This window comes from Passer montanus, unplaced genomic scaffold (assembly GCF_014805655.1).
Source record: "Passer montanus isolate IOZ18808 unplaced genomic scaffold, ASM1480565v1 scaffold34, whole genome shotgun sequence".
NCBI lineage: Eukaryota > Metazoa > Chordata > Aves > Passeriformes > Passeridae > Passer > Passer montanus.
The window spans coordinates 8279934-8306589 of record NW_024368152.1 but is presented as its reverse complement, the minus strand read 5'-3'; the positions used below and the strand labels follow the sequence as shown (position 1 = coordinate 8306589).

At 44.1% G+C, this 26656-nt stretch overlaps 1 long non-coding RNA gene across 1 annotated transcript in view; it reads left to right on the top strand.

Annotated features, from left to right (window-relative positions):
- The window catches only part of LOC120505289, a 32321-nt gene extending 5975 nt beyond the window's left edge, over nucleotides 1-26346 (top strand). Inside the window, exons 2-3 of the long non-coding RNA XR_005628199.1 lie at nucleotides 25764-25909; nucleotides 26281-26346. This is a non-coding gene — a long non-coding RNA (uncharacterized LOC120505289). The remainder of the gene's footprint in view (nucleotides 1-25763; nucleotides 25910-26280) is intronic.
- The last annotated feature ends 310 nt before the right edge of the window (nucleotides 26347-26656 follow it).

The following is a 26656-nucleotide window of genomic DNA, read 5'->3' as shown; positions in this document are numbered from 1 at the left end:
GATGTGCCCTATTACCCCGCTACAGGTAGTGTATTTTATTAATTCCTGCCCACTTTATGTATTTCCCTACTGCTATTTCTCCAGAAGACTTCTGATCTGGGAGCAAAGTCAAAGCGCGAGATCCTTCTACTGTGGCACTTTCTATTTGATGATTTTTTAAAGGCAATTTCCTGCACAATGATGCCACATCCTCTCTTCTTCCTTGCTCTGGTTTTCAGGGCCCTTTGGGCTCTCCCCACATCTCTTGGGAAGGTTAAGTTAAATAACAGTGAGGAGCGTAACTCACTCAGTGATTTTCACCCTGTTGAAAAGTGTTAACTCTTTCATGCTGGAAAAAATACGTGGAAAACCTTTTTGTACTAATTAAAAAAAAAAAAAAGGTACGAAAATATCCATTTCACCTTAAAGCTCCATGTGTTTTGTTGCTGTTAGCACACTGAGTCTGGCTCTGCGAATTACATCCCAGCTGTTAATAAAGTTTTCAAGGGTACTTAACATGCATTCATTACTAAACCAGCATTTCTGCTGTAGTTGCTCGGGTGTTTCCCAGACACCATTATCTGATTGTCTAATTATCCCAATTTTATTCTTGTGTGGGTAATTAACAGGATGTATTAGGGTTCTCTGTGTGAAATGCTGTGTTTTTAACTCCAGAACTTATTTAAGAACATTTCACCAAGGCCCTGGAGCAGTGACCCCATGTCACAGGTTCCGTGGTGTATGAGAAAGTGCAGGCATGATCTGTGGGATACTCAGCTGGGCAGTGGCCAGAGGTCCCCATCCAACAGGCACAGGTGCTAGTTTAAATTTAGGGTACCTGGCTGCAAAATTTGTCAGCTACAGAGTCAGTGTACTTTGGCTAAGGTGGCAAGGCATGGTGACATCTGCTAGGTAATAGTAAAAGGCAGAAATTTCTTGTATCAGCCCATCATGAATGTATCTATAGGAGCACCAGTCCTAATTTGTTCTATGTTTTCCTTAACCCAGCTCAGTGCCAGAATCCAGTGAGCCAGAATTAGACCAAATTCACCTCGGAGAGGGCACCATGAAGCAGAGGAGGTACCGATACACGAACCAGGCAGAGGGGAAGGAGGACAGCTTGAACAGCAATCTTGGAATTTTTTCAAATTCAGCAGCCCTTTTGCATGGACTTTTAGGGCCAAACCTTCAAGGGGTGTAAAGTTACCACATCCCTGCACAGCTTTGCTCTGGGAGAGAGTATGACTCTGCAGAAGCAGAAAATGCAGCAGAGATGTAATGTCAGGGAAGGGGTCAAATGTCTACAGTGTGAGACAGACTTTAAAGTGGACAGCAAATTTCTTTGGTAGCATCATGCCAACATGAGGCAAGTGTACGGAGCACCAAGTGAGATGATATTAGTGGCAAAATCTGTAAACCAAAGCAAAAACCTAAGTACCTGCTCAGCCTGTACTCTGCCTGATGTACGGTATGGGTTTTAACTGTGGTGCTGGGTACAAAGTGTACAACATTTGGGGGGGACATCGAGAGCAAGGAAATTCACTCTTCATCACTATCCTGTGAAGGCAGAAGGGGTTTTCTGCCCTCCTTCATTCACTTGCTGCCACCTTGAAGGAGTAACCAGTGTGGGATGCTGAGGGCCTAAGAAAGCTGGTTTTCTATATGGAAAACAGGTCCATTGCATAGGGGAAGGTAGGCTGGGAAACAGAGCAATGCTCTGCTTCCTGACCCCTCTCTGCCTGAAATTTTGGAGGCTCAGCACCCATGAGTCTCTGCTAACTTTCATCACTGCTCTGTTTTCCCATCCCTTGCACCTGATTTGTCTTACTGGGATTTATTTACCTAAGAATGATGATGTCAAAAATAAATAAGTAATCATTCAGGAGGGATGGGATAATATCTCCTGCAAGAGGATGCACATTAAGTTGTCAGCCTCATGGGAAAAGCAGGTGAGACCTTTCTGTTCCTAAAAGTCAGCCTTTGAAAACCTTTACTTGATGGTTCTGTTCCCATTGTCTCCATCCTCCATACCATAGATACTGTCCCTGTGCTCTTCTTGAAAATCCCTGCATGCATTCATTCCACTCTCAGTTACATTAATTCCTATGCCCATTGCATCAGTAACCGCAATGTTTTCCAGCACCCTGAGTGGTGAGCAGGTCATGACATTTACTTTTCCCCCGTGCTTTGGACGTGCACTCCCCTCTTTGCCATTTGCAAGCCTTGGCTTGGTCCCAGAGCCAAAGCATCACAACTTCTCCCCTCTGTTCCCCACACACTTTCCCCCTGTGTGCCTTGTGCTTCCCACAGCAGGAAGGTGTGAACCCTTCTCCAAACACAGAGCTTCACAGGGCCACAGCAATGCCTTGCTTGCAGGAGGAAGCAACCAAACATGACTACATCAGAGGTCATCCAGAGGGGTATTCCAAGCCTAATTCCACAACTGCGTGGGATGGAAAGTTAAGGAGAAGGAGAGCTTGCCTGCCCTGCTCACACAGCCTGAACTCATGGAGCTGTGGTCTATCCAGCTCGTGTCAGGCTACAGGCTCCTCCCATAAATGCTTCCCCTGTGGGCTCTGGCCAGTGGTGACATGGGAAAGCAGATGTTTCTCTCCTGAAAAAGCAGTAGCTGAATCCTGTGTTGTGTTTACATTCCCAACAGATATGCAGTGTGGAAATGTCTTGAAATAGGAAATAGTGTCCCGGCTGAACAAGTAAAAGGCATGAGATGAAAAAAAAAAAATCACTATCATCATTTCCTGAGAGACTTGCCAAATTCCTCATTTCTGTGCTTGATTTGCACATCCTGCAGATGTGACTGCTCAAATTTCCCTTCTGGCATTTTCCTCTTACACGGTATGTCAAGCACATTCACATGAAGGAGGAGCTGGTATCGTTAATGATAAGTGAAATAGCAACTGCCAGGGAGGCAGGTGAGGAAGGGGATGTGACCCAGCGCACACACTCACAGACCCGGCCCTGCATGAGCACTGCCAGGTGCTGTTACTTTTCTAGGCAACCACAAATGGATCACTGCTGGGGACTGCAGAGGGCCTGCAGGTGACAAACAGTATCTGCACAGTCCTGACAACTGCAGTATGCTCCCCATGGGATGTTAAGAGCCTCCTTTATTAACAGAGATGTACATTTGTGCCCTGTATCAGAGGCCTTGTGAGATTTGGGGACCACCTGGCAGAAAATGTCCAAATTGATTACCAAATCTTGTTTAAATGGAAAACATTTCTTCTTGTCTCTCAGAAGGTATCATCTGCACAATTAGTTGTGGGTACTGTTGGGACACATTCCAAAGGAATTGAGGCAGGCTAGGAAAGCAAGTGGTTTGCATAAATACAGACTGATTTTACAATTATGGTTCTGATTATTACTTTTTTGTAATAACTCAGGCTTAGAAGACTCAGTCAGGAGCCTTCATGACAGAGATTCTATAAAACACACCTGCTACCTTCCACCAGACCAGCCTCTGACCCCAGCCAGATGCTGACTCCCACTTGCTGTCTCCTCTGGTTTATCCATGTTGAGGTCAGAGCAGGGCACAGCTAAGTGGTCACCTGGAGTGATACCTCCAACAGGACCTGACCTCATTCTGATACAGTCAGAGTCAGCTGCTCAAGCAAACATGACCACTCAACAGGCTTGGGAGCATAGGACTTCAAGCTAAGGCAACTACATACCAACTTCTTGCAGAAATTCCCCCAGTCAGGCAGGGGACACCAGAAGGTCAGTGCTCCCAAAACACTGTTTCTGGGCTCCTGTTTCTTGCAGGGTCTATCCTTTTCTCCTTATTTCTCTGCACCGTGTTTTATTTGGAGGGGCTACAGTGCTGTGAGGAGCTGCAGAGGGGAAGGCTGTGTTGGAGTGGGAGCTCACTGGTTTGCAGGGGACAGCAAGGGTCTGGGTGGAGTGAGCAATTGTAAGGAAAAAGAGGAAACTAAGCCAGTCCTTGCTTGGACTGGCACAATATTATGTGTACAAGCAGTTGTGGGTTTATCATGAGGGACAGAGCTGCCCAGTGTGGTAGATCTGTGTGGGAGCCATGCAGATCCCTCAGCAGCAAGCAGGCAGTGCTGGGCAGGCAGTGCTGGGCAGGCAGTGAAGCACCAGTGCCTCCCTAACAGACTGGTGATGGGATGGGATTCCCCATATTTCTCTAAAAATGGGTTTGCAAGGCCTGTCAAAGACAGGAGATGCAATCTGACAGACCTGCGGTGTGGTGTGGTGCACCAAACCTCATTGTGCCTGCTACAGCTGGATAAAGGAGAACTCTGTCAAAAGTGGTTGTCATGACAAAGAAATCACCAAGGAACATGAGAAAGATAGTATCAAAGGAAGGAGATAAATTAAGGAGGTGCATTTTGAATGTATAATGGGCTGGAAAAGTTGTCGGAACAAATATTGCCTGAGGGAGCTGGAGTGCAAGTCCAACGCCAGCCACAAGTGGAAATGAATTCACAGGGTAGATCCCAGCTCATCCCCAGGAAGCTGAGCACCTCAGTGCTCTGGGCTGTCGAGAGGCCCAGGCCAGGAGGAACAATAGCAAGAACAGATTAAATGGAGAGATTAAGGTCTTGTCTATACAAGAAAAGTTGTATCAGTTTATTTAGATGGATTTGGAGTGATGTAGTTTAACTGGAGAAAACCCCAAGTGCAGGGGCACCTCAGCTCCAGCTGCAGTGCAGCACAGCCTTAGCACCTTTGAAGATCCAGGACCAGATGCTTATCTGAGTGTCTGAATGCTGCTGGAAATGCCTTCCCCTCAGCCAGCAGAGGTGGGGTAAGGACAGGTTTGTGGAAAACTGTGAGACACCGAGGGGCTGTGGCTGCAGGTGCTGGGGCCAGGGCCCCCGGGATGCCCCAGGACACCTCCCTGTCCTCCTGTGAGGCATGAGGACTATGGGGCAGGTGATGAAACTTGGCATAGACACCTGTGAGGGTGCATGGGGAATTTCCATGGTGAGTGCTTTTATGCTGTCTAGTCCAGGTGTTAGAGGAGAATGCCATTGGAGCAGTAGATGATCAGGACTTTGCTGGGATGTAGTCTGAACTGACACTGCCCTGTTCAGTGAAGTTTCTTACATTTATGCAGATTTTGTTTCTCATCCTGTGTGGTAATCCACTGAAGGTGATTAGGATCTTAGTTTGCTTTTCGAGCTGCCTAATTAATGAGTTATCCTCTCAAAGTCTGCCTAAAAGGGCAGTAATTTTCCTTTAAAATTCATGCACCAGCCATTCAGCAGCAGCAGCTGAGCCCTGATGTGCCATTACAGTTGTGTTTTCTGAATGCAGTGTGAAACTGGCACCAGAAAGATGGAACAGCACAAGCCACTGAGGCTGCACTGACAGCTCTATCTCACTCTGAGAAAACGACTTGCACTTTTTCTCAGCCTGTAGGAAAAAAAAGAAAAAAAAAACCCTATTTTTGATGGGTTGATCCTATCAGATGCTGTACACACATTTTCATGCATGGTGCACATCTACTGACAGAAATATTAAACTAATATTGATGAGAACATTGGTTTCTTGGTAGGTCACTGAGCAACACCCGGCTGTGTGCTGTGGCCAGCACCCTCCATTTGCATGCACATACAGAGCTTGCATAACTCCACAGTGAAAGCAAATGCTATTATTAGTTTGTAAAGCAAGTTTTGTTGAATTTGGCAGACAATGTGCATGTGTAAATTCCCCCAAATTAATTAAAACGTTTAGAGAGATGGTGGAGATAGCAGCACTGCTCATCTAATAGATAGTTTTAACAGGTTCACAAATGCTTTTATGTAATTAATTAATGCTTGGCTACCTCAGGTGAAATGATCTGGGCATGCATGCTTCCTTAAATCAGAGCAAAGGTAGAGGGGAAAATTTATGGTCTGTTTAAGCAGCTTTTCATCAAATTTGGTCTGAAGCCCATTGTGGGCTTTAATATATCTCTGGAAGACAAAAGTGATCTGAACTGACTCTATGAGCAGAAGATAGAAAATGCATGAAATAATAAATAATGCCATGGTGCTTGCCAGCACTGAGTGCCAGAATTTTCTTCTTGCCTGGTTTAGCTCTTCCTTTGTAGAGGCAGAGTGAAACCAGGCTCAGGCCAAGCCAACTGGTCTGGTGCCAACCCTGTCACTGGTATGATGGCATTGTGGTGCCATTGTGAGGCTCAAGCTGCTTAGCATTGGTCACTTTCTGCAAGAGCAAGCATGGGATGTTTGGGTGCATGAGCCACCCAAATTTAATGGGATAGATCAAAAGTGCTCCTGCCAAACAAGGACAGCTAATGACATCTGGACTCAGCCCTCTGTTTTGTGCATAGGGACACAGAAACACAGCAGGGAGACAAAGACCTCCTAGAAAAGAAAACCCACAGCTTGACCTGAAGATTTTCTGAAATTACTGTATAATTCTGATGTGCCTGAAAACATGGCTGAGGAAAATAATTTTTTTTCATCAGATGCCAGATATGCTGAGAGTGCTAACTGCTGATTACTGCACCATATCAGTATATACTTACTTTTTGTTAGTGCTCACTATGGTGTATTGCCCCTGCTCTAATATGTAGAAAGCTGAATTTTAGTCCTTTACTGCATTATCAGAATAATTCTTTAATAAATGGCTGTTTGTTTTCCCCGGGCAAAATCAGGCCCAATTAATGACCACAATATAAAACAACCAATCTGACCACAGATGAAGGTGGGTGGAGAACCTTCCCCTCATTTTCCTCTGCAAGGAGGGCATATCTGATGAGTCAGCTTGGAGACCTACCATCCCGTTTTCCTCTCTTTGCTTTTCAGAACAACATTACACTTTAAAAATCTCGCTTATATAAAGCACATCCATGTTATCTATGCTCCCTTCAGGGAGGTACTCAGCTGACTCAGACTCACCTCTGTTCCTTCATGGAGACCAGTTGGGTACAGCTCAGGAACAGATTCAGCTTACTATCTAGTGTTTTCCAATTCAGTTTAATCAGTCTCTGGGTATAGCACAGTCTATTTCAGTCTTCTGATGATGAGGCTGCCTCTCACTTGTTCATCTTCTGACCCTATGAGATTTGCAGCCCAGGCTGCATGTGGCCCAGCTTTAATATATACATATAAATAGATAAATATACATTTTTCCTGCCCCCTGAATGCCAGAGACATGATATGACCTCATGGCCAGGACATTCTTCTCTGTGTGCAAGAAAAGAGCTCACACTCAAGCAGCCTGGTGATACTGGAAGCCAGGTCCCACCGTAAGTAGGCACAGTTCTAGACATAGGAATATTTCCCAGAAGTGGATAAAGCAAGTTAAGATGTGCTCTGGACTGATTTCAACGCTCTTGTTATGGGTAGGCTTCCCCTGAGCACACCTAGCAAATCAGATCAATTGAAAGCTTTGGACTAGTGCCTAAACCTGTATATGTCCAACATTTTTTGCATCTCTGTCCAGATCAGGACCTTTTGGAAAATCATCTTAGGAGCATCAAAGTTACCAGGCACTTCTTAATGAATGATCTCCAAGATAAAGTGCTGCTGCAGAGCAGCTTCAGGTGGTCTGCATTCTGTTTTGCAAAGCTCATTGCAGAAGTTGGCAGGACCACTGCCGGGAGGCTGATGGCCCTTTCTCTGGGTCAAAGTAGCTGGAACACAACTCATTTTCATCCAGGTAGTCACCTAGGGATATCTTGTCCAACTCTGGTATAGAATGGATGATAAATGAGAAGGCCAGCAATGTTGCTTCCTGCATCACTTTCGGTATTTTCTTTTCCATGACTGCGATGCCTGACGGACGAGCTCCCACCCTGGAAAAACGGCTCGTGAACTAGATATCCTGCACAGCTGTATGTGAGAGTACTTCCTATTTATTGTTTAAAGAAAATCTCTGGAGTAAATTGTGGAAGAAAAACATGGGTATAAATGTGGATTAGGTTACTCCCTTGTAAAAGACACAACGCTTCAAAGAGTGTGAAGCAAAGTGCTCACCTTCTTCCTTTGTTTTTGCTTTGCTTCCTTTGACCAAATCCTTTTCTAGGATTACTTGAATCCTCAGATTTTATCTCTGCTTGCACTGGTACTGTTCTGAAGTAACTTCACTGGCTCCAGCAAGGCTGTTCCAGATGTAGGGCTGTGCAAAAGAGAGCAGTCCAGTACCCATTCTCAGTCATCACATTTGAGCATTGCTGTAAGACCTTGCAGATCTGTATCTGAATCAGGGCCTTGTAGTGTTCAACACTGTTCCCTCTGTTCCCTTCTCTGATGGAAAGACCATCCTCGCCAAATGGGATGTATGATGTAAGTCACATTTACAACTTCAATTACTCCATGGATTTCTTGCCAGTTTCTTACCATTCTTTGTTTTGCATCTTTCTTGATTTTCTTCATGTTCTTTTCCGTCTTTTATTCTATCTATGTTTATTTATCCAGGTTAGCATATTTGTACATTCATAAGTAAGTGCACAGCTACAGGTACACTTTTTCTGCCCTGTTGTCTTATGGGTTTATCTCATTCTAACCAAATATGTATGAATATATTTGAATATATAATCATATAAAGAAATTAATACTTCCCTGACATCATTTTTGCAATGGGAGCTGTATTTCTGAAATGTTCTTACCTTGCTTGACTTGCATGTTAAAGCTTCAGTCAAGAAAGAAGCAAACACCATCTCATGAATAAACAGAATCCAGCCTTTTATTTTTCTGAATATTCTTCTTTGTGTCCATCAGTGCTCACTGTAAAGGGGTATCATCAACAGGCACAAACTCTTTTGCTGACTTCTCCTCTGTGGGGTCTAGCAGCCCATTCAGCAGGGTTTGGTTTGCTTCCCGAGGATCTCTGTAGCACAGCTGAGAAATTCAGCATGATGGAGAAATTTGGAGGAGCATAGGCCTGATTATCAGGCTCAGCAATAGCATACAGTCACTATGAGCCTCCTACAGCTACAGTGTAAGATTATTGATCTTTGGTGATTGGGAATCACTTGCACCATAGTTACAGTTTATATGGTAATGGCCAGGCCTGATGTGCCTGCTACTCAAACCCCACAAGTTTGACTGCATGTGGAGGGATGCAAATCACCTCATCTTTTTATAGCAGGACATTAGCATTATATAATACATTAGCATTGAGGACACTTAAAAAAAAAAAACAAAAAACCAAAAAAACCAAAAGGTATTCCTCAACCATGGTTTTGATCTTAAAGTTTGACAGTGAAAAAGTCACCCTCAGAACAGCCTGTGCTTCCTGAATAAGTTAAGAAGAGAGTCTGTGCTACTTCTGGATCTCTTCTCTGTGGCATCAATTGAATTTGGCCCAAAGTTATGGTAGTCTGCAATTTGTGGAAGAAGCAGATCTTCAGATTTCTTTTCCTAAAGAAATCTATGGGACTGTCATTCAGATAGCAAAACCATTCATGGGCAAGGGGGAGTCTGTACAAAAGGCTGTGTTTTAACCTTATGCAGAAAACCAAGGCAGTCCTGAACAAGGGGAGGCAGCCATTTCACTCTCTTCACTGAAATCCTTCCAGAAGAGAGACAAACCGTGTCCGTGTCCTGGAGGAAGACCTTACTTTTGTTCTTTCTTGTTGTGTTTCTTCATACAAACATATCCAAGACTGAAAGTATCTGGCTGTTCTTCCTGTCTGGAAACATAAGGGGAGTCATGATGATTAGGTAAGTTAGCTGTGGGGTGATGCATCTCACTGCCTTAACCACCTGGAAATTAGGTGTCTTGGCTCCATGAATTCTTCTGGCTCTATGAGCCAAGGAGGAAAAAATTGCACCTTTGCTGAGCAGTTCAGCAACTGCCTTAAGCACCTGTCTTAGGACAGGATGACTTACCCTCCTGAAGTGTTGGCCTCTCTGCCTTACCTACAGTTCAGATTGAATGTATGATTTTTAGAAGGGTGGAGTGAGCTGTCCCTGTATGTCTGATTCCTAGTCTGTGCTCCCACAGTCCTGTTGCTGCGAATGTGCTGCTGCCACAGCTGAGGTCAGCTGCCACTGTTATCATCCCTGTGTCCAGAAGACAGCTGAAATGGCATGTCCCATGGACATAACAAGGACACACTTTGCAGGCAGATTTTCCATACCTCTTTTTTTTTGCACAGACTAGTAAGTCTCTCTCATTTTTTAGCATGAATACTTTATGCAAGGGGACTAAAAACCTGTCAACCCGGGGTAAGGATTCACTGAGTTGTGTCCTAGCTGCTCTGTGTCAAAATATCCCCATATGTAGCTTTATCAGCTGTTTTCGGGCTGTTGGTTTATATCTAACATTGTTATGCTTTGGGACAAAAATACAGTGGCGCCTCCTGGACAAGTATTTCTATGCTATTAAAAACATAACTCCTTCTTTCCTTCCCTGAAAAACAGCTCCAGTAGAAGTTGCTTTAAAAAGTAGTTAATTTGCTGTCTACTTCTGGTTAATGCTTGGTTTACACTGTTGTTACTGGGCCTTGTAAAAAAGGGCTGCTCCTATCACAACATTTCTAGATACAAAAGCAGTCAAAACCAGGCATTTGAAAGTCCTCTGCTCTGTAACCCAATATTATTTAACTATGGCTTTGATCTTGCGCCTGGAAAAAATCTTTTCCTTGAAACACTGAAAGTTTTCACGATTCTAATAATGCATCAAAGGTGATACAGTACATAGTTCAGCCCATCTCCATGTTAGTTCACTTCATGAACCCAAATAAATATATTTTTCCCCTTATTACAGCTTTGATTTCGTGTTTTCTTTGCAGTGGTTCTGGGGAGTAGAGTGTTGCTGATGCTTGGGGAAGTGGGAGAGTGAGAGCTCTGGGTAACTCCAGGCACAGCACAGCCAGATGCTTCCTCCCACAGGACTGCCAATGCCCTGAGCACCTCTAGACGTCTCGTGAGCACAGACTGCTGCTCCTGCCAAATTGCATGATGGTTTTGGGGATGGAGGCAAATATCCATTGAGTATTTACTTGATGCTATCAAACTCATTTGTCTCCTAACCAAAGTCAGAGTCCCTAGAGGTGAAATTCAGTGCATCAATCCACTGCTCCATCTTTTGAAAGGAACATCATTAACATGCCTAACACATGAACAAATGTGGCTTTGTTCCATGTTACTTCATTAATGCATTATTTAGGGTGATAGATTGGAAAGCCAGAAGGCACCTTCATGATGACCTAGTCTGATCTCATGAGTACCACAAACGAGTAATCTAGGCAGTAACCTGTGGTTGATCTGTATCACGTATTTTAGAAAAATGGCCAGTTTCCCATGGCAGTTTGGACTGATCTCCCTAGATGTGCTGATTTCCAGCATGTGGTTTGCCAAAGGGAGAGCAGAAAACACAATAGCAAAGCTGATGTTTGCTGTGCAAATCTGGAACAGGAGTTTCACCCTAGGAAGCCAGACAAGCCCAAATACAAACAAAGATGGAAACAGCACCATTCTGTAGATCTGAATTCAGATCTAACCTTTGGCTGAGGGCCTATTTCCCCTCTTAAATTGAAGTGGAAAGCAGTCTACTCAAGAAAAAGCGTTCACTAGTTGAATACCTTGGGTGAATTCTGAAAAAATACAGCATTTTGGACTCCTGTGGAGAGAAAGATTTGTTATTCTGGAGGGAAAAAAAAATTCCTGAGAAATGTTTGTAGTTTTATGTTTTCCTTTTCAATTGAGAAATCTGCTCTTGGGTTTGAGTGCACAGTCAAAAAAGGCTGAACTATGGAAATGTATTTGTTTCCGCGAGCTGAAATCCATGAACCTTTCTATGCTTTCTTTGCCAGCTTGCTTTGTGAGCTGCTGGAAATACAGGAATTTTTTGAAGTAGACTAGAGAAGACTGAAGAAGCCAATGTCCATCCCTGGAAACATCTTCCAGGAGGTGGCTACTCCTGCAAGGCTCTGCTCCCCCACAGGATGTAACAGAAGATCTGATAAGTGGAATGCCACCCTTGGAGCTGGACAGAAAAGCACCCAGTCCACCTGATCCCAGAGCTGACTTTGCAAGCCTGCCCGGGGGAAGAAAGAGATTAACTGACTGCAACACAAGTGGGTTTTGTTAAGTTAAATGGCTGGGTTAGGGATTGGGCAGAAGGGATACACTGTTTGATCTGTGTTTTAAAGCAGTGTCATAATCATATAATTCAGCAACACAAGTGGGTTTTGTTAAGTTAAATGGCTGGGTTAGGGATTGGGCAGAAGCACTCCATGAAGGGATACACTGTTTGATCTGTATTTTAAAGCAGTGTCATAGTCATATAATTCGACAAAATTCCAGGCAAGATTTGCTGAAGTGCTGCGGAAAAGTAAGTGCTGGAACAAAAGGCAGGGGCAGTCAGGGGAGGCTGTGGTGAAGTTCTGGGAAGATTATTGATTTATTGAATGGAGGTCAAAACTACTCAGCAAAAAAGGCAGGAAATCTTAGCACAAATAGGCTCAATGTGGAAACAAGGAACTTAAACATTGAGCAGGAAAAAACAGTGCACACAAGTGTAAATGAAGCATTTAGAAAAGTTAAATAAGGAAGGTCAAGGCTTTCCATGACACACATTAGCTGGTACAGCAGCAATAAGCAAACACCTCTCAACAGGTGTGACTGGCACTGTTGGCCCTTGCATGGTGGAGGAGAGGCAAAAATGGAGTGACGCATGATGAATTGGCTCAAGTGCCAAATGAGTCCAGAGTTCCTGGGCTAAATCTACTCAAGGAACAATTTCTTTGGGCAAGGTCTGACCTCCACCCCTGGATCTGGCTGGCAAGACCATACCACAGCCTTCCTGCTAAGCTCTCTTATCTTCCAAACCACAGTGGCCACATCCTAACTACCTGTGAGGAACGATCTCTCCCCCACACGAACTCCCAGCCCGTGCTTAAGAAACTCTTGGACAAGCACTAGCTGGCCTAGGACAAAATCCTGCCAGGGATCATGTTAATGATCCTGTCCAGTTATCAGTGTGGGCATAAGGGACAAAGAAATCCAGTATAAGCCCTCTTATACTCATTTGTGTATGCTCATGCATACACATTTGTGTGCTCATTTGTGGTGTCAATGAAGTCACTTCCCTTCTGTGCAACTCGTGGTGTTTTTTGATTGCCCAGTGACTGTGCCACCTGGAAACCAGGATGAATTCATGCATCCACACAAAATCTAGCCAGGAGAACACCAGTACATTCCCTCAGTGCTTCAGAAGTTTCAAGTACCAAAATCCTCTCATAGTGTCCTTTCTGCCACTTGGTGACTCTCAGTTTTCCAAGCTGTGACTTTCCCAAAGTGAAGGTGTGGGACAAGCTGGCTCAAGAGGGTGGTGTGGAAGGGCAGCACTATCAGGCTGGGGTTGTGCTAGAGCAAACAGACTGTTGCAGTGTTTTGGCACGTGGCTCCTCACTCACATCTTCTCTGTTCCCCTAAACAGAGACAGACAGTGTTAAAACCTCTGTGGCTGCTCCCCACAGCAGTTCTTGAGACAGGAGCTCAAGGCTCCTGCAGTGTTCAGACTTCTGCTCCACCCCGCCCTGCCTTCCTCTCAGCTGTCTGGTTATGAGTGCAGCTTTCCTGGCCACAGACCTGTCTGTGTATATGTAATCATTCATTTGTTTGTGTGCATTCATGAAAAGGCAACACAGAAACCAGCACTGGCACATGCTGGCTTTGGAGCAAAGTTGTCTGCAGTTGTTTGCTTGTGCTTTTCATTATGCAGCCAAAGTTGTACTGGCAAGGCTAAGATGAGTATGGAGCACTTTGCCTGAAAATCCTTGGAGCAAGACAAGAAGGAGCAAAGCTCTAGAGAAAAATGTCTTTGCAGTGCTTTTTACTAGAGTTAGTAAAGCATTTGTTAAAGTGCTGCTTTGTTGATCACAAAGTGACTCATGGGAGAGTAAGAACTACCTTTGGCCATCAAAGCTGAGAGCTGCCTAATCGCAAGTGAATGCTCAGGTGAAGAGTTTACATGAATGCATACACAGAACATGTCATTACAAGCACCCAGTGCTTTCCAAATCTCACTCTTGTGGAGCTTGAGACAATTGACCCATTGGGATGGGTGTATGCATCCCCCATTAAGTTGTCTCTCAGTCACTTAGGAACTGCAAATTTTAAAATGCTGCATTGGGTTTTAAACCCTGCATCTGGACTCTACAGAAGCATGCAGTAATGAATTCCACAATGCTATTGTTTTGTTTGGTCCAGACCTGTTGCACAATGATTTCTCCAGCTGGCCCTTATTTCTCACCTTATGATAATACTTGCTCAATATTTTCTCTTAATCTGTCTCTTTCACAGGATCATCCTTTTAGAAATTTCACTCAGTTTTCCAGTACCATGTACCCTTTCCTCATGGCAAAGCTGTTTCATACTTGTGTTCATGCTTGTTATCTTTCTGGAAAAAGTTTCAAGGACCTGCACAAACTCTTTACCACTGGTGACAATAATTGTGTGCACATCACACACCAATGTCATATTTCAGATAGCCATGACTCCATATTTTCTCCATGGTAAAGCAAAGCCTCTTGCTGCTTGCATAGACTTAGAGCTGATCTTCCTATGTGGGCCACTTTCCATGAGTTGACACTGAATTTTTCTGGCCAGCCTCTTGACACTGCAGAGTTGTTTGGTTTTTCATCAGGAGCTTTAGGTTGACTGGCCTCAGTTCTTCTCTCTGAAAATGTTATCACTGCACTGTCCAAAATACTATATTCAAATTACCATGTGTTTGATGATTTTTCATAAATCTCAGCCCAGTGCCTGAGGAGAAACTGCCTGGGAGCTCTTAGTGTTGGTCCAAGGCTTGGTCAGGAGGGTCTCTGGTGGTGGTGGGAGCCTGTTCACGAGTGAGAGATGCTCCAGCTTCCCCAGAGAAGCTGTCCTTATTGGTGCCAGCCCAGACAGAATGAGGTCCACATGGTGGAGGTGCTCCTCCTCGTGAAGCTGTTTGGAGAATGAGGTGAGGCACCCCCTGCACTTGTGGTTCTGAGCATCAGCCTCTGGTCTTCCTGCAGCAGCCACCCCGACATGGCTGTGCAGCAGGACACAGACCAAGCCAGTGACATTCATGCCATGGGTGAGGACACAAAGAGATAGGTGCCACGGCTGTGCTCTGCCAAAGAGTGAAATGTGAGTCTGGGTAAGCAGGGGACAGGGACAGCAGTCAAGTGTGGGATTGTCCCTCAGCATGAAGAGGATGACCATTCTGTTTGCTCCTCTAGCTCTGGGTCGTTGTCCATAGCTGAGCATGCCTTCTAATTTGTAAGGTTTTTCTAATGTTCCTATGTGGAAAGCAGTGCTGGAAAAGTATAGAAAAGACCATAGGGTTGATCAAAGGTAAGGAATGGCTCCTGTCCAGGGGGTGGAATAGACTGGGAAGAGATGGCTGGAGGAGGATGAGATACAAATCCACAAAGCCATGGCTGCTAGGAAGAAAGCACCTAGGGGATCACTGTATCTTCCAGTAACAGAATCGGGGGATGCCAAATGAAACTCCCAGATGGCAAGGTCAGTGTAAAGGAAAGGAGGCAGTTGTGCTCCCAGGGAGGAGGTGAAGGTGTGGGTCCCAGTGGTGCCAGAGGTGGTAGGTGCTCAATGTTTACACAAGCTCAAATTAATGGAAGAATTATCCATTGATAGTTATTAAATACGAAACCACAACCTCTGCTCCAGGATATCCATGAAAGGTGGAAGAACATCCTAGAGCAGCAGTTTTATAAGCCTGTCCTTTTATACTCTTCCCTGGCATCTCTTTTTTGCCAGGAAGGGAAAAGATCCTGAGATAGATGGATCCTTGATCTGGCACACATGGGTATTCTTAGGAATGCAGGTGTTTTCTTCACATGAAAAGAGGGGTTTTCCGGCATTTGGACAATTTTTGATCCCACTAATGGTATGAATTCAATGAAACAACATTATGGTTAAGACAACTCCATAGGACACCAGTGCCCAAATCCTTTTGCTGTTCTTGACCCAAAATGCTGACTTGCCCATGTATAAGTCAAATCCAGAAAAGAGGAGCAACATTTCTAAGAGGGAAATGCAGGGCAGACAGAAAAGCTGGCTGAGTTTGTCTAATACAGCCAGATGTGTTGGGTGGCCTCGGTGTTGGTGTCCCTTGTGCAATGTTCAGGCTGATCCAGCTTTATTAAGTCATTCAACTTGGCAAACTGTGGAGTGTTGAGCTGTGTCTGTAGTCAAATTATAGCCTTGTACTCCAAAAATGTATGTATGAGAGGTGCAGCAACAGAGCTGGGCTCTCAATGATGTCAGGTGGAGCAGCACTTTTTTCATAATGAGTTTTATTTGGAAAGAAATGCTGGATGAGATGACATAGTTTTTGGGACTGCTGAGGTACTTCATGTGTTTGAAACCAAGTGGATGCAGCATATGAAAGAATCAAGGTCACCCTTGAGATGTGGGCCACCCAGCCTGAGAGTTTGGCTCAGCCACACGAGAATCATTTCCTCAGCCTGCCAAAGCATGAACCAGGGTTAGCCTATGCTCGTGTATGTCATGGTGTTCATCTGATAACACTGCCTGATGATTAATCTCTACAATTAATTGCACATTAATATAGTTCACTGCAGCATATTGAAATGGCAAGAGGGATCCTCTCCTCAGCAAAACAAAGGAGTTTTATGACTTGTAATAGAACAGGTAGAAGACAGAACCTTATTTCAAACTTGTGTGATGAATCCGTGTGTCGCTTGTGTTGTGACATCCAGCCATCCCTCTCTCCCTTTTGACACTCCACATGCAGCATTGGTTGTTACTACTCTGGCAGCCATGGACATGGAGAGATTCTGGTTATCTTGGGTGGTCTTCTGCTGAAAGAAGGAGACTGAATATCTGCACCAAGCCTCCTCTGCAGCCCTGAGCTGTGTTTCTGTTGGGAGTGCAGTATCGTGGAGCTGCTGTGGGGTGGGATGCTGTCCTGGTTGTAGGCAGATAAGGGAGCATGCTGAGCTCTCCAAAGGCTGTGGGACTGCTCTGAGGGTGTGTGCCTCACCCCTCCCATGACTGCCAAGGAGCTTCTCCAGGTACCTAAAGCCATTTCTTCCGCTTGAGCTCTCACAGCAGCAGGCAGTTCTTCACTTTGGGCATGAAGATAGGATGGCCTCTGGTCTAGGTGAAGGAAAAATCTTCCTAGGTTGCGCCTATTTCACCTACAAATGACACAATTAAACAATGAATGGGAGAAAGTGCAGTTCCTTCCTACAGGTGACCAACCTGTGCTATGGGTGCATCCTGACAGCACTCTTGGACCGACATATCATTCATAAAAAGCAATGGACTCAGAATGGACTAGGGCTGTAAAGAAACCAGCCATGGCACTGTGGTCTTCAAAGTGGAGAATCACAGCAAGGGAACACAAGAATGACAAGAGCCTGCAAATGTCAACAAAAAGGAATAATCTCAATCATGTGCAGAAAAGCATAGGTTAAGCTGACCAACGAACAAGTCTTGCACAACTTTTTTGTTATAAGTTCTATAAAAGCCCATAAACTGTCCAAAATAGCAGCTTTGCACATTAACACCTAGCACCCTTTTCTGCTCAGTATGGCATCAGAGGTTAGAAGGTGGATCTCAGCTCCATGTGCTCATGGGTCTGGCTCTCTGGGCAGCTGAGGGACAACAATACAGGGGCCAGATGACAATCATTCCAGCTGGTGGAAAAAAAATACAACAAGGCAAAGTTCAAGTTTGTAGGGACAGCCCAGTGGAACTGAGCAGGTTCTGCTCTGCTTCTTAGCCTTCTTAACCCATTTGGCATCAAATGTTGTAAATTCTGCACACTCCTTGGCTCTGAGTTATTTGGAAGGAAGAAAGGAAACCAGATGGAAAAATAGGAAATCTGAAGCACACATCTAGAAGCAGAGAGAAGTAAACGCATCCTTGTTTGCATATAGTTAAGCAATGGTGCCAGGAGGGAAGCAGGCAAAACCCACTCACTTTTCTGGCAGTAAATATGTCTGCAGCACTGCACTGTGGTTGTCATTCTGTCAGGTGGGGGATGCTCTCGGGGGTTCTCATCTGACAGGGCACTAATCTGCGAGATGCTGAGTGCCACATGAAAATAGAAATCATGAGCAATAGGGTGCTAAACAGAGCAAGAAGAGGACACCTGAGAATTTGCAGTTGGCATGAGGCCATGGCTTTTAATCTGGCTGGCCACCACCACGCTGTCCTTGTCCCCATAGAGTTGCCCGGAGCGTGGGGCTCAGGTTGACCCAGTTACTTGCTTCCATCTGGGGTGAGATGGGTCCTGGCTACCAAGTCCTGCCCTGACAGATCTCCATAGGGAGCCCCCACAGTCCCAGCACAAGGTAGCCACCAGTTCACATGCTGCTCTGACACTGGAATGGACAGAGGAACTGAATCTCCCTGAAAGTAATGTGACGGGAGTGAGATGGACAATGTCCCCTTCTGGGACTCCCCACATTATCCTCTAGTGAAATAACTGAATTTTATTGAGCAGGAGTCACCACAACATCCAGATGAGAATGTGGACCTTCTGAAAGGTGGGACCCCAAATGCTGCAAGGTAATGCAATTCATGCTGGTAACTCAGCAGATCCACTATGAATTTAAGGAGAGGTTCTCAAGGCTAGGTGACATTTTATTGACTGAGCTGAGATGGACATTTCTTAAATTGTTTTGAAAGATTTACAAAAAACGTGTGAAAGTTGTGTGAGAAGAGGAAAGGCCTCAGGTGGTTTATCCTAACCCTAAGCAAGAGCAAGTGGAAGTGTTGAGAGAAGTTCCCATTGTCAAAAGCATACACCTGTTGAATGACAGGGTTCATGTTAGAAGATGGAGTCTCTGTAAGAAAGTGTTATTAGAGACTTTTGTCCTTCAATTAAAGAAGCCATGCACTTAGCCAGGGGATCCTGCATATCAAATCTATTTTTGTTGTGGTATCTGCTGTTTAAGCACATTGCTGTCAAGTATGGGCTTTGGTATGAAACCATCCAGTACAATTATCCTCAGTCCAACAAATTGGTGGAAAACCCACCAAACTCCAAGGAAACAGCTGTGGAAAGACAAAGAGAAGTGATCAGAAGGCAGATAAATGGAGAATAAACATGGGGATGCTCACGAGTTAAGAAATGGAAGGAAGCAAACACAAGTATGTAATATATTAGCTAAACTGTCTATAATAGCCTTCATCACATAGTGAAAGAGCTGAAGAACTGACAGGAATATAGAAATTCAGTTGTGTAGAAATAGGGGATATGTTTTAGAGAGATGTATGTTGAGGAGTCCTACGTAGGTCTGGGAATTCCAGTCAGGGATAGCTTCATCTCAGAGCAACAAGTGTAGGAAACTACTCTCTGAACGCTCATCTCTCATGTGTGAGCACTTGCTATGAGTAGTAATGAGTGGTTTACCTTCATGGTAAAAAACCCCAAACTGTTCCTCCCAGTGAGGGACCTTCCTGTTCTTATCCACTGATGCTTTGCACAACTGAAGCTGGGAGCAGCAGTGCGTGGCCTGCCAGAAACCAAGAGTAAGGTCACTGAGCAGGGGTCCAAGACAAAGGACACTCCAGGAGAGCTGGGATCCATGGGAATGACATTTCTATGTGGGGAGGAAGCTGCCTTTTTGGGTAGTACAAAACAATTGCCATAAGCAGCTGTGGGGAGCCTTGGCTGGGTGAAGTTATCCCAGAGGACATATGGGAAACAGGCAGCATCTCCCCCAAAGCCAGACCAGAGAGCCCTGAGCTGGCTGCTCTGCCCAAAAAAGCCTCAGATGAGCCCCAGCCACAGTGGGCTGAGACAGCTGAGCCCCAGGGCATGGCACAGCCAGAGCAAGGGGCCTTCTGGTGCTTGTAACAGTATGCTGATGTCTGGCTGGAGACACCCTCCCTTAGAGCCCAGCTATGCACAAACTACACATGCACACACTCTCTGGGCTCTCTTGTCTGGAGAAGATGTGTGTGCCACATCAACCTCTAACAGAGGTCACCCCTTATATAAACTGCTAGGAAATAAACTCAAGAAAAATTGCTTCAAAAGATCGTATTTTTCATAGAAGATGCTGGAGTGGGTGGGGATTTCTTTCAGAATTCAGTTGCTAAAAGAAAGGAAGAAGGGTTCAGCTCTTCTGGTTTAGATGCTGAGTCTCTCTAGAGTATGGCATAATTAATTTAACTGTTCTGCCCCTTCTTTCCTACTGTGAAAAATAGACAGTGAAATCACAATACAATGTGACTTTATTTAGAGAGTAGATTATTGGTACAGATCATAAATGCAACATCAGGACTAACCACGACTGTGAAATGGCCTTTCTTCCAGTGTGAGCACCAGCTCTAAATAATTAATGCTTCTGAGACTTCTCTAAGCCCCCAAATTCACACTTGACCAGGGAAACAGGAATGCTAATTGTAGAATCAGCATCTTTGCTGGACAAAGCTCTGAACTCTTCTTCAGCTCCTCCATCTCTAAAACTGGGAAGTCTGTCGGTTTTACAGTCACATAGTGAAGACTGATTTATTGTTTAATTTGTGTAAAGAATTAAATAAGTGCTAAGTATTATTATTATCAAGCCAGAAGGGTGAGTCAATGACCTGTTTCCTATCTGAGCTTGCCTTCAAGGTTTGATGTTTCTGGCAGATTACAGGAATTGAATATCTGCCATAGGCTGTATCCATATAGGGATGCAAATAAAGCACTTTTTGTAGGCATTGTGTTGCTTCATGCCTTGTGATTACAGAATAAAAGTGCATAGATTAAAATACTTTGGTGTGCACAGCATCTCCACAGGCTTCCCCGTTCTGGGAATCACAGCAGTAGGTTCCTACAGGCACATGAAGAGATGGGTGCATGGGGCAGACACATAGAGGGGACAGGATGTTTGGCTCTGCTCTGCTGCAGATTTCCTGTATGTCATTTGCAGGTCAGCTGGGGAAGTCCTCACAGACCACTTTGGAAAACTCAAATGTCACCCATCTGCTATGGCTGTTCAGGTAAACCATGTGTCATCTGGGCTGTGCAGAAGCAGTGACATTCCTTGACCATGACATCAAGCAGGGAGCTCACCTATCTTTGGCATGCAGTCACCAAGTATGTGGTAGTGTCAAGACCATTTCTACTAATTATTCACTGAGAAGCATCATTGTTCTGATATTTTGCTGAAACTTAGGGGATGTATGCCAACCCACATGCTCTTCTGAATTGATCCCAGAGAGCAAAGTCAGAGTTTGCATTAATTACTCGAGCATTCCTTGGCCTTTCCCTGTTTTCCCTTGTCCCCTGCAGCCATGTTCATTCCAGTGGAAGTGCTTAGAATGGCCCAGTATTGTCCCCATTAAAAACAATGGGATCTCTGCTGCTGCCTTAGAAATTAATATCTGAAAAGTCATACTGAACAGGGTTATCTGAATTAAGTTAGATTGTGACATTCAAAGCAAAATAGCATCTATCCAGAAGGAAAATGCCCTGTCTGAGCCCTTTTATCCAGAGGCAACTGGGAAAAAATGTTTAGTTTAGTTTTACTGTTTGGGAGTACAACCTCACAAAAGTTTCTTCTCAGATACTGTTGGGATATTATTTCGCAACCCAAAAACCTCTTAATTTGTTAGTGAAATAAATTTTAAGGAATTTTGTCAGTATTTCTTTTTTCAGTTGTGACTGTCTAAAATGAAGTCCTGAAGCCATTTCCTAGTTATTTAGGTAGCTCAAAAAATAGATTGCTGAATACTGACCTTTTGAAACATTCTATTGAGGTTGGGCTGCTGCTTTTGAAACTATGATTAATTATCCACTGCACCTTTTGGCACTAAAGTACCTGTGCAAATCTGGTCCACAATTCCCAAGGTAAGTGGAAATGGAAAGACCACCTGCAGCTTCTGTAAGAACTCTTCATGTGTCCTTGCTGCTGTGCGCTATTCACTACATAACATAACCCCATTCTATTCAGAAAAGTATGAAATCAGATGTTTCAGAACTGAATTTTTACGCCATTTCTTTTCAAGTTTGAATGTAAGGAGTCAGTCAAGTACTAAATTCTGAGTCAATTATCAGTCTTTGTCAAGGGGATCAGCACTGGCACACGATCTTGCCTGATCCTGTTTCCACACACTCACCTGTTCCTCGTGTTTGCTTTAACCGCTCCCTTGGCTTTGTGTCTCACTGCTGACTTGGCACCATGCTTCATCTCTCCTTTTTCCCTAGAACAGCCTCCCACTCATGCTTGTCAAATGCCCACCATCCCCCATCAAAAATACTTTTATCCCAAAGGAAGCTCCTTTGCAATCTTCCCTCAGTATCTGAGTGAGATGGTATCTGCCTCAATAAACTGGTGTATGTCTGTGCTTTGAAGTCAGCAGAAGGTCAGCAGGGCTGATGCCTGCTAAATTTTGTTGTAAGTGGGTCTGTAATCATTTTTCAGTCCCATAGGCCTGGTGCTGACAGCCTAATTAAAAGCAACAATTTGCCATAATGTTCTGGAATTTCTACTGATGTCACTGCACCGTTATTCCTGTTTGAAAATCTGCTGAATTCTCTTGTTGCCTCTTTCCTTCTAGGAATAACCCTAAGCCAGGATCTTTCCACCATCACGTAGAAGACACATTTATGTCCCACAAATGCTTTTGGCATAGTATATGGAGTTTTACATACCTTTTTCTCATATTGAATATGTTATCATAACCATTATACAATAAGGGGGACAACCATCTCACTCAGTAAAAATTGATAGCAACTACTGAGGCAGTCTGAGAAAGGACCCTAGAAAGACAGAAAACAATGAAGTTGGCTAGATATGGAACCTGCTCTCTGCATGTTATGCTTAAACAAGTAAACTGTCTAGCTACTGCTTGATAAAGTTAGTAGATGAGAAGAACTTTGGGATACATGGATGCTCACAGACAAGGATGGAAGTGGGACAAGACTCTGAAGATGTGATTTTGATCTTTATCACCTTGCTTCTTTGGTCCATTTCTAAATCTACTTCAATAGTTGTCTTTCATCCTAAAGAAATCTTTTACACAAGATAGATTTTTCTGTATGTAATCGTGTTTCATATATCCTCCTTGTCCAGGTCCATTTCTTTGGCAGGAACATGCAAATAAAAAAGGCAGAAAAGATAAAGACACCAAGCAGTAAAAGAAGAAAAAGAGTTGAAAAAAACATAGCTAACACCAGCATAACAGAGAAAGAAATTATAGAGACAGAGAGGGACATGTAGATAGAAGGAAGAAAAACCAGATATCAAAAACCTAGGACTTATGTGGGTAAGAAAAAGGAGGGTCTGTACAAACGGCCACTACTGACCAAGAAAAATTTCTATTGTGGTTGTTTTCATGTTTGCAGAGAACAGCAAATTATCCTGGCTTGCCACATAAATTGTTCTGGGAGTCAACTTGACAACCAGTTTTAACAGGTGGCCAGAGTAAATCACAGACCTGTCAAGCGTAATGCCAGACTAGATGAGATACATGGTGCTAGGAGTTAGCAGTAAGCCTGCAAAGCATGGAAGAAAACATGGATCAGCAAGGAAAATGGTGTCTGGACAACTGCCAAAACCCAACCAATTTCAGCCTTGTAAAACAGATTGTAACAAATGGCAGACTTCTTTGCTCTATAAATAAAAGGAGAACAAGGAAGAGGAAGTGGTTCTTCTTTGCAGTGAAAAGCAGCAGAGATGAAAGATAATATAGGTTTGGCTCCAAAACTAAATGAGTACTTCACTTAAGTTTGTCACTGGGACACCAGGGTAAAACCTGTATGCAAAGACACCTTGTTTAATGAGAGAGTCTCTATGTAAATGACAACTACAGCAGTGTGGTGGAAGCAGAAGCCAAAGGCTTCACTGTGTACATGCCAAAGGGAGCTGATTGTATTTTTCTGGCAATATCAAAGACCTTCTAGGTGAAATTGCAGTTACAGTGAAGAGTCAGGGTACCAAATCCAGCTTGGCACGTCCTTGAGCCACTAGCTTCACACAGAAGTAAATACATTTTTTAGAGATGTGACTGAAAAGCTAATTGAAGTCATGTAGGCAAATGGAAGTGAAAACATGCTTCATCTAAATATGAAGACTGTAGAATTAACACATTTCTAAACAAATTATACCTTAGGAAACTGCAACAGATCTAGTCTACTTGGACTTCAATAAGGTCTTTGTTATTGCACCAAATGAGATAACTACAATTGAATGAAAAATAATGGTTAAAAAGAGGATGGCAGACAGATGTGTCCAGTGGGAAGCTGATGGGCCTGAAGGAGAAGCTGCTCTACAGAGGATAAGAATTCAGATGGGAAATGCTTTATATCCTTATTAGTGACTGCAGCAGGAATGGCAAAAATCCAGAGTGTATTAGTAAAACACAATGATGGCCATCACAGGTGCAGAAAAAGACACTCACAAGACCAAGTTTAATTTGCAAATGCAATAAAAAAGCACTTTTCCCTTTAGCCATTTCTGCAAACTGGTTAGATAACTCTCCCATTTCTCTCATTGTTTCCAGTGACAAAAAAACAAGTGATTCTGCAGGAGGTAAAGCCACTTATTCTGTCTTGGCTCTGTTGGCTTTGCCACGTTACTCAGAAAAAAAAGTGATGTAAACATTTATTTTGGCCTGAGTATGGCACTTGTAGAGCAGATCTGATGAACAGGATGATGTCAGTTTTCATTTTCTGATCTCAGCTTGGGTGTAAAGATAAGATAAATAAACAGCTCTTAGGCAGGTCTGTCACTCCTTGCAGTGAGATGACGAAAACCAAGGAAAGTGAAAAGAAACAGGGAAGAGAATTGCAGACCAAACAGCCCTGAGATGGCTCAACCAGGGGAATGGTCACTGTGTGGTGGGTGGAAGAGGAGGTGAAGACAAGGCTGTCCTGAGGCTAGCTTGGGAGGTAGCAGCAGAGGGGGAGTAGATTTCAGAGAAGTTGCACTCAAATGGCTGTGATCCTCCTTGGCTTGCATCAAGGTACTCAGAAACAGAGCCAGCAGCGAGGGACAGGTGAGCCCCGAGGCTCTCTTTGGTTGGGACAATCACTGTGCCTTGATTTCTGTGCCATGGCCAGAACAGCCAAACCCTGAGACTTCATCCGCAGGGACACAGAGCTCAGTTTTGCCTTGACTGATGGGAAGTCTCAGATTAGCTCCAGTCCAGAGAAGCCTGTACTGAATGTGCTGTTATTATGATTAATGTTGCAATCAGGGCCATTTGCAATCTCAGACCTGTTTAGCAGCACTGCCAATGCCAAGCAGACTGCTTTAAGGATGGGTCAAAGGAGCACAGCACAGAACACACTGTTTCAATGAAAGGCACAACCTGAAGCACGGCAGTGCCTGGGCAGAGCTCAGCCAGAAACTGGGGAGGGTGGCAACACACAGTTGGTGCAAAGTGCCCAGAGTTCAGAGGTGGACAGCAAGACCTTGCAGAGAGGGAGGCAGAGCCTTTTGGGCCACAGACCATGGAGGATTCAGCACTCGTCATCTTCCTCTCTGCTGTGCTCAAGGAGACAACGCTTTATGAACATTTTAGAAATCCATTAGAATTACACCAAGTACTATTCAAGTCCTTGTCCCACCATGCTCCCTACCTACATCATCACAGGAGCAATTTGCTCTGTTTCTTGAAGTGATCCTGAAGCAATCAGGTGTTGCATTTTTCAACCTCTGCTGGCACTGTGCAGCAATAGACTGAGCAGCACCAGGGAGGCTGGCAAGCTGTGCACTTAGCAGCTCTATAAAGGCATGTCAAAGAATGAGTCATTGTCGAGCCTGCAAGAGACAAAAAGATTGATTACAGAAGAGCTGAGAAATAGATTTGATGATGACTCACAATATTCCACCCTTTTTGCATTCACAGACCTGCCAGCTGATTCATAACTGCATTCTGCCTTGCTTCTCCTCCCTGTCAAGATGATCCATCAAACGGTGTCCATCAATTAAAATTTCCACTCAAAAGAGGAAGGTGTGTGAGGGAGCACCCATCCCTTTCTTCACTCATACCTGGTAAGCCCCGTGTTCTGCCCTTTAGCCTGCTGCAAAGCCCATAATTTTTGGGAAAGGAGATGATGTAGAGCCCACACAAAGGATACCATGAACACTCAGTGATGGAGGTAGGGACAATTCCTCACTGAATGTCTAGTTTTATGAAGTGAGATTTCCTGTGTTCACTAACTTTATCATTATTCTGAGGTCTGGAGAATTTTGGGGGAGTTTATCCATGGTGGGTCACTGTCTGTTTGCTTCTAAAATCAGGTGAGACATAAGGAATCACAAGCAGAAGGCAAAAAAACTCAAGCAGATGTCATTGGTTGCAACTTGACAAGCAGTTCATAACACTTCTGAAAATCCCACTCTCTGTTTGTAATATTTTCCAGGGCACCTAGAACTCAGGATAGAAATCTTTTAAGAAAAAAAAATAAAAAAGAAAAAACCAAAAAAGGTAAGTAATATTTTTTTTTTTATTTTGCAAGGCGTAGCCATTTTGGTCTTTTGCCTACTTGCCTGAAGAGTGTCAAAAAAAAAAAAGGTGAAACAGAATTATCTTAGGGAAGGGTAAATACATGTCTATAGCAAGAACCAGTCAAACACATACAGCTCTTATCTAGCATACAGCTCTAAAAAGCTGGAGGGTTGCAGGAGTGTTCATCCAAGAGGTCTCAATGACTTCACCAGTTTGCTTGGATTTACAAGTGGTGTCATCTGCTAACACCTTTCCAGCACACCTGACTTAGCTTCCCACAGCTCAGCTGG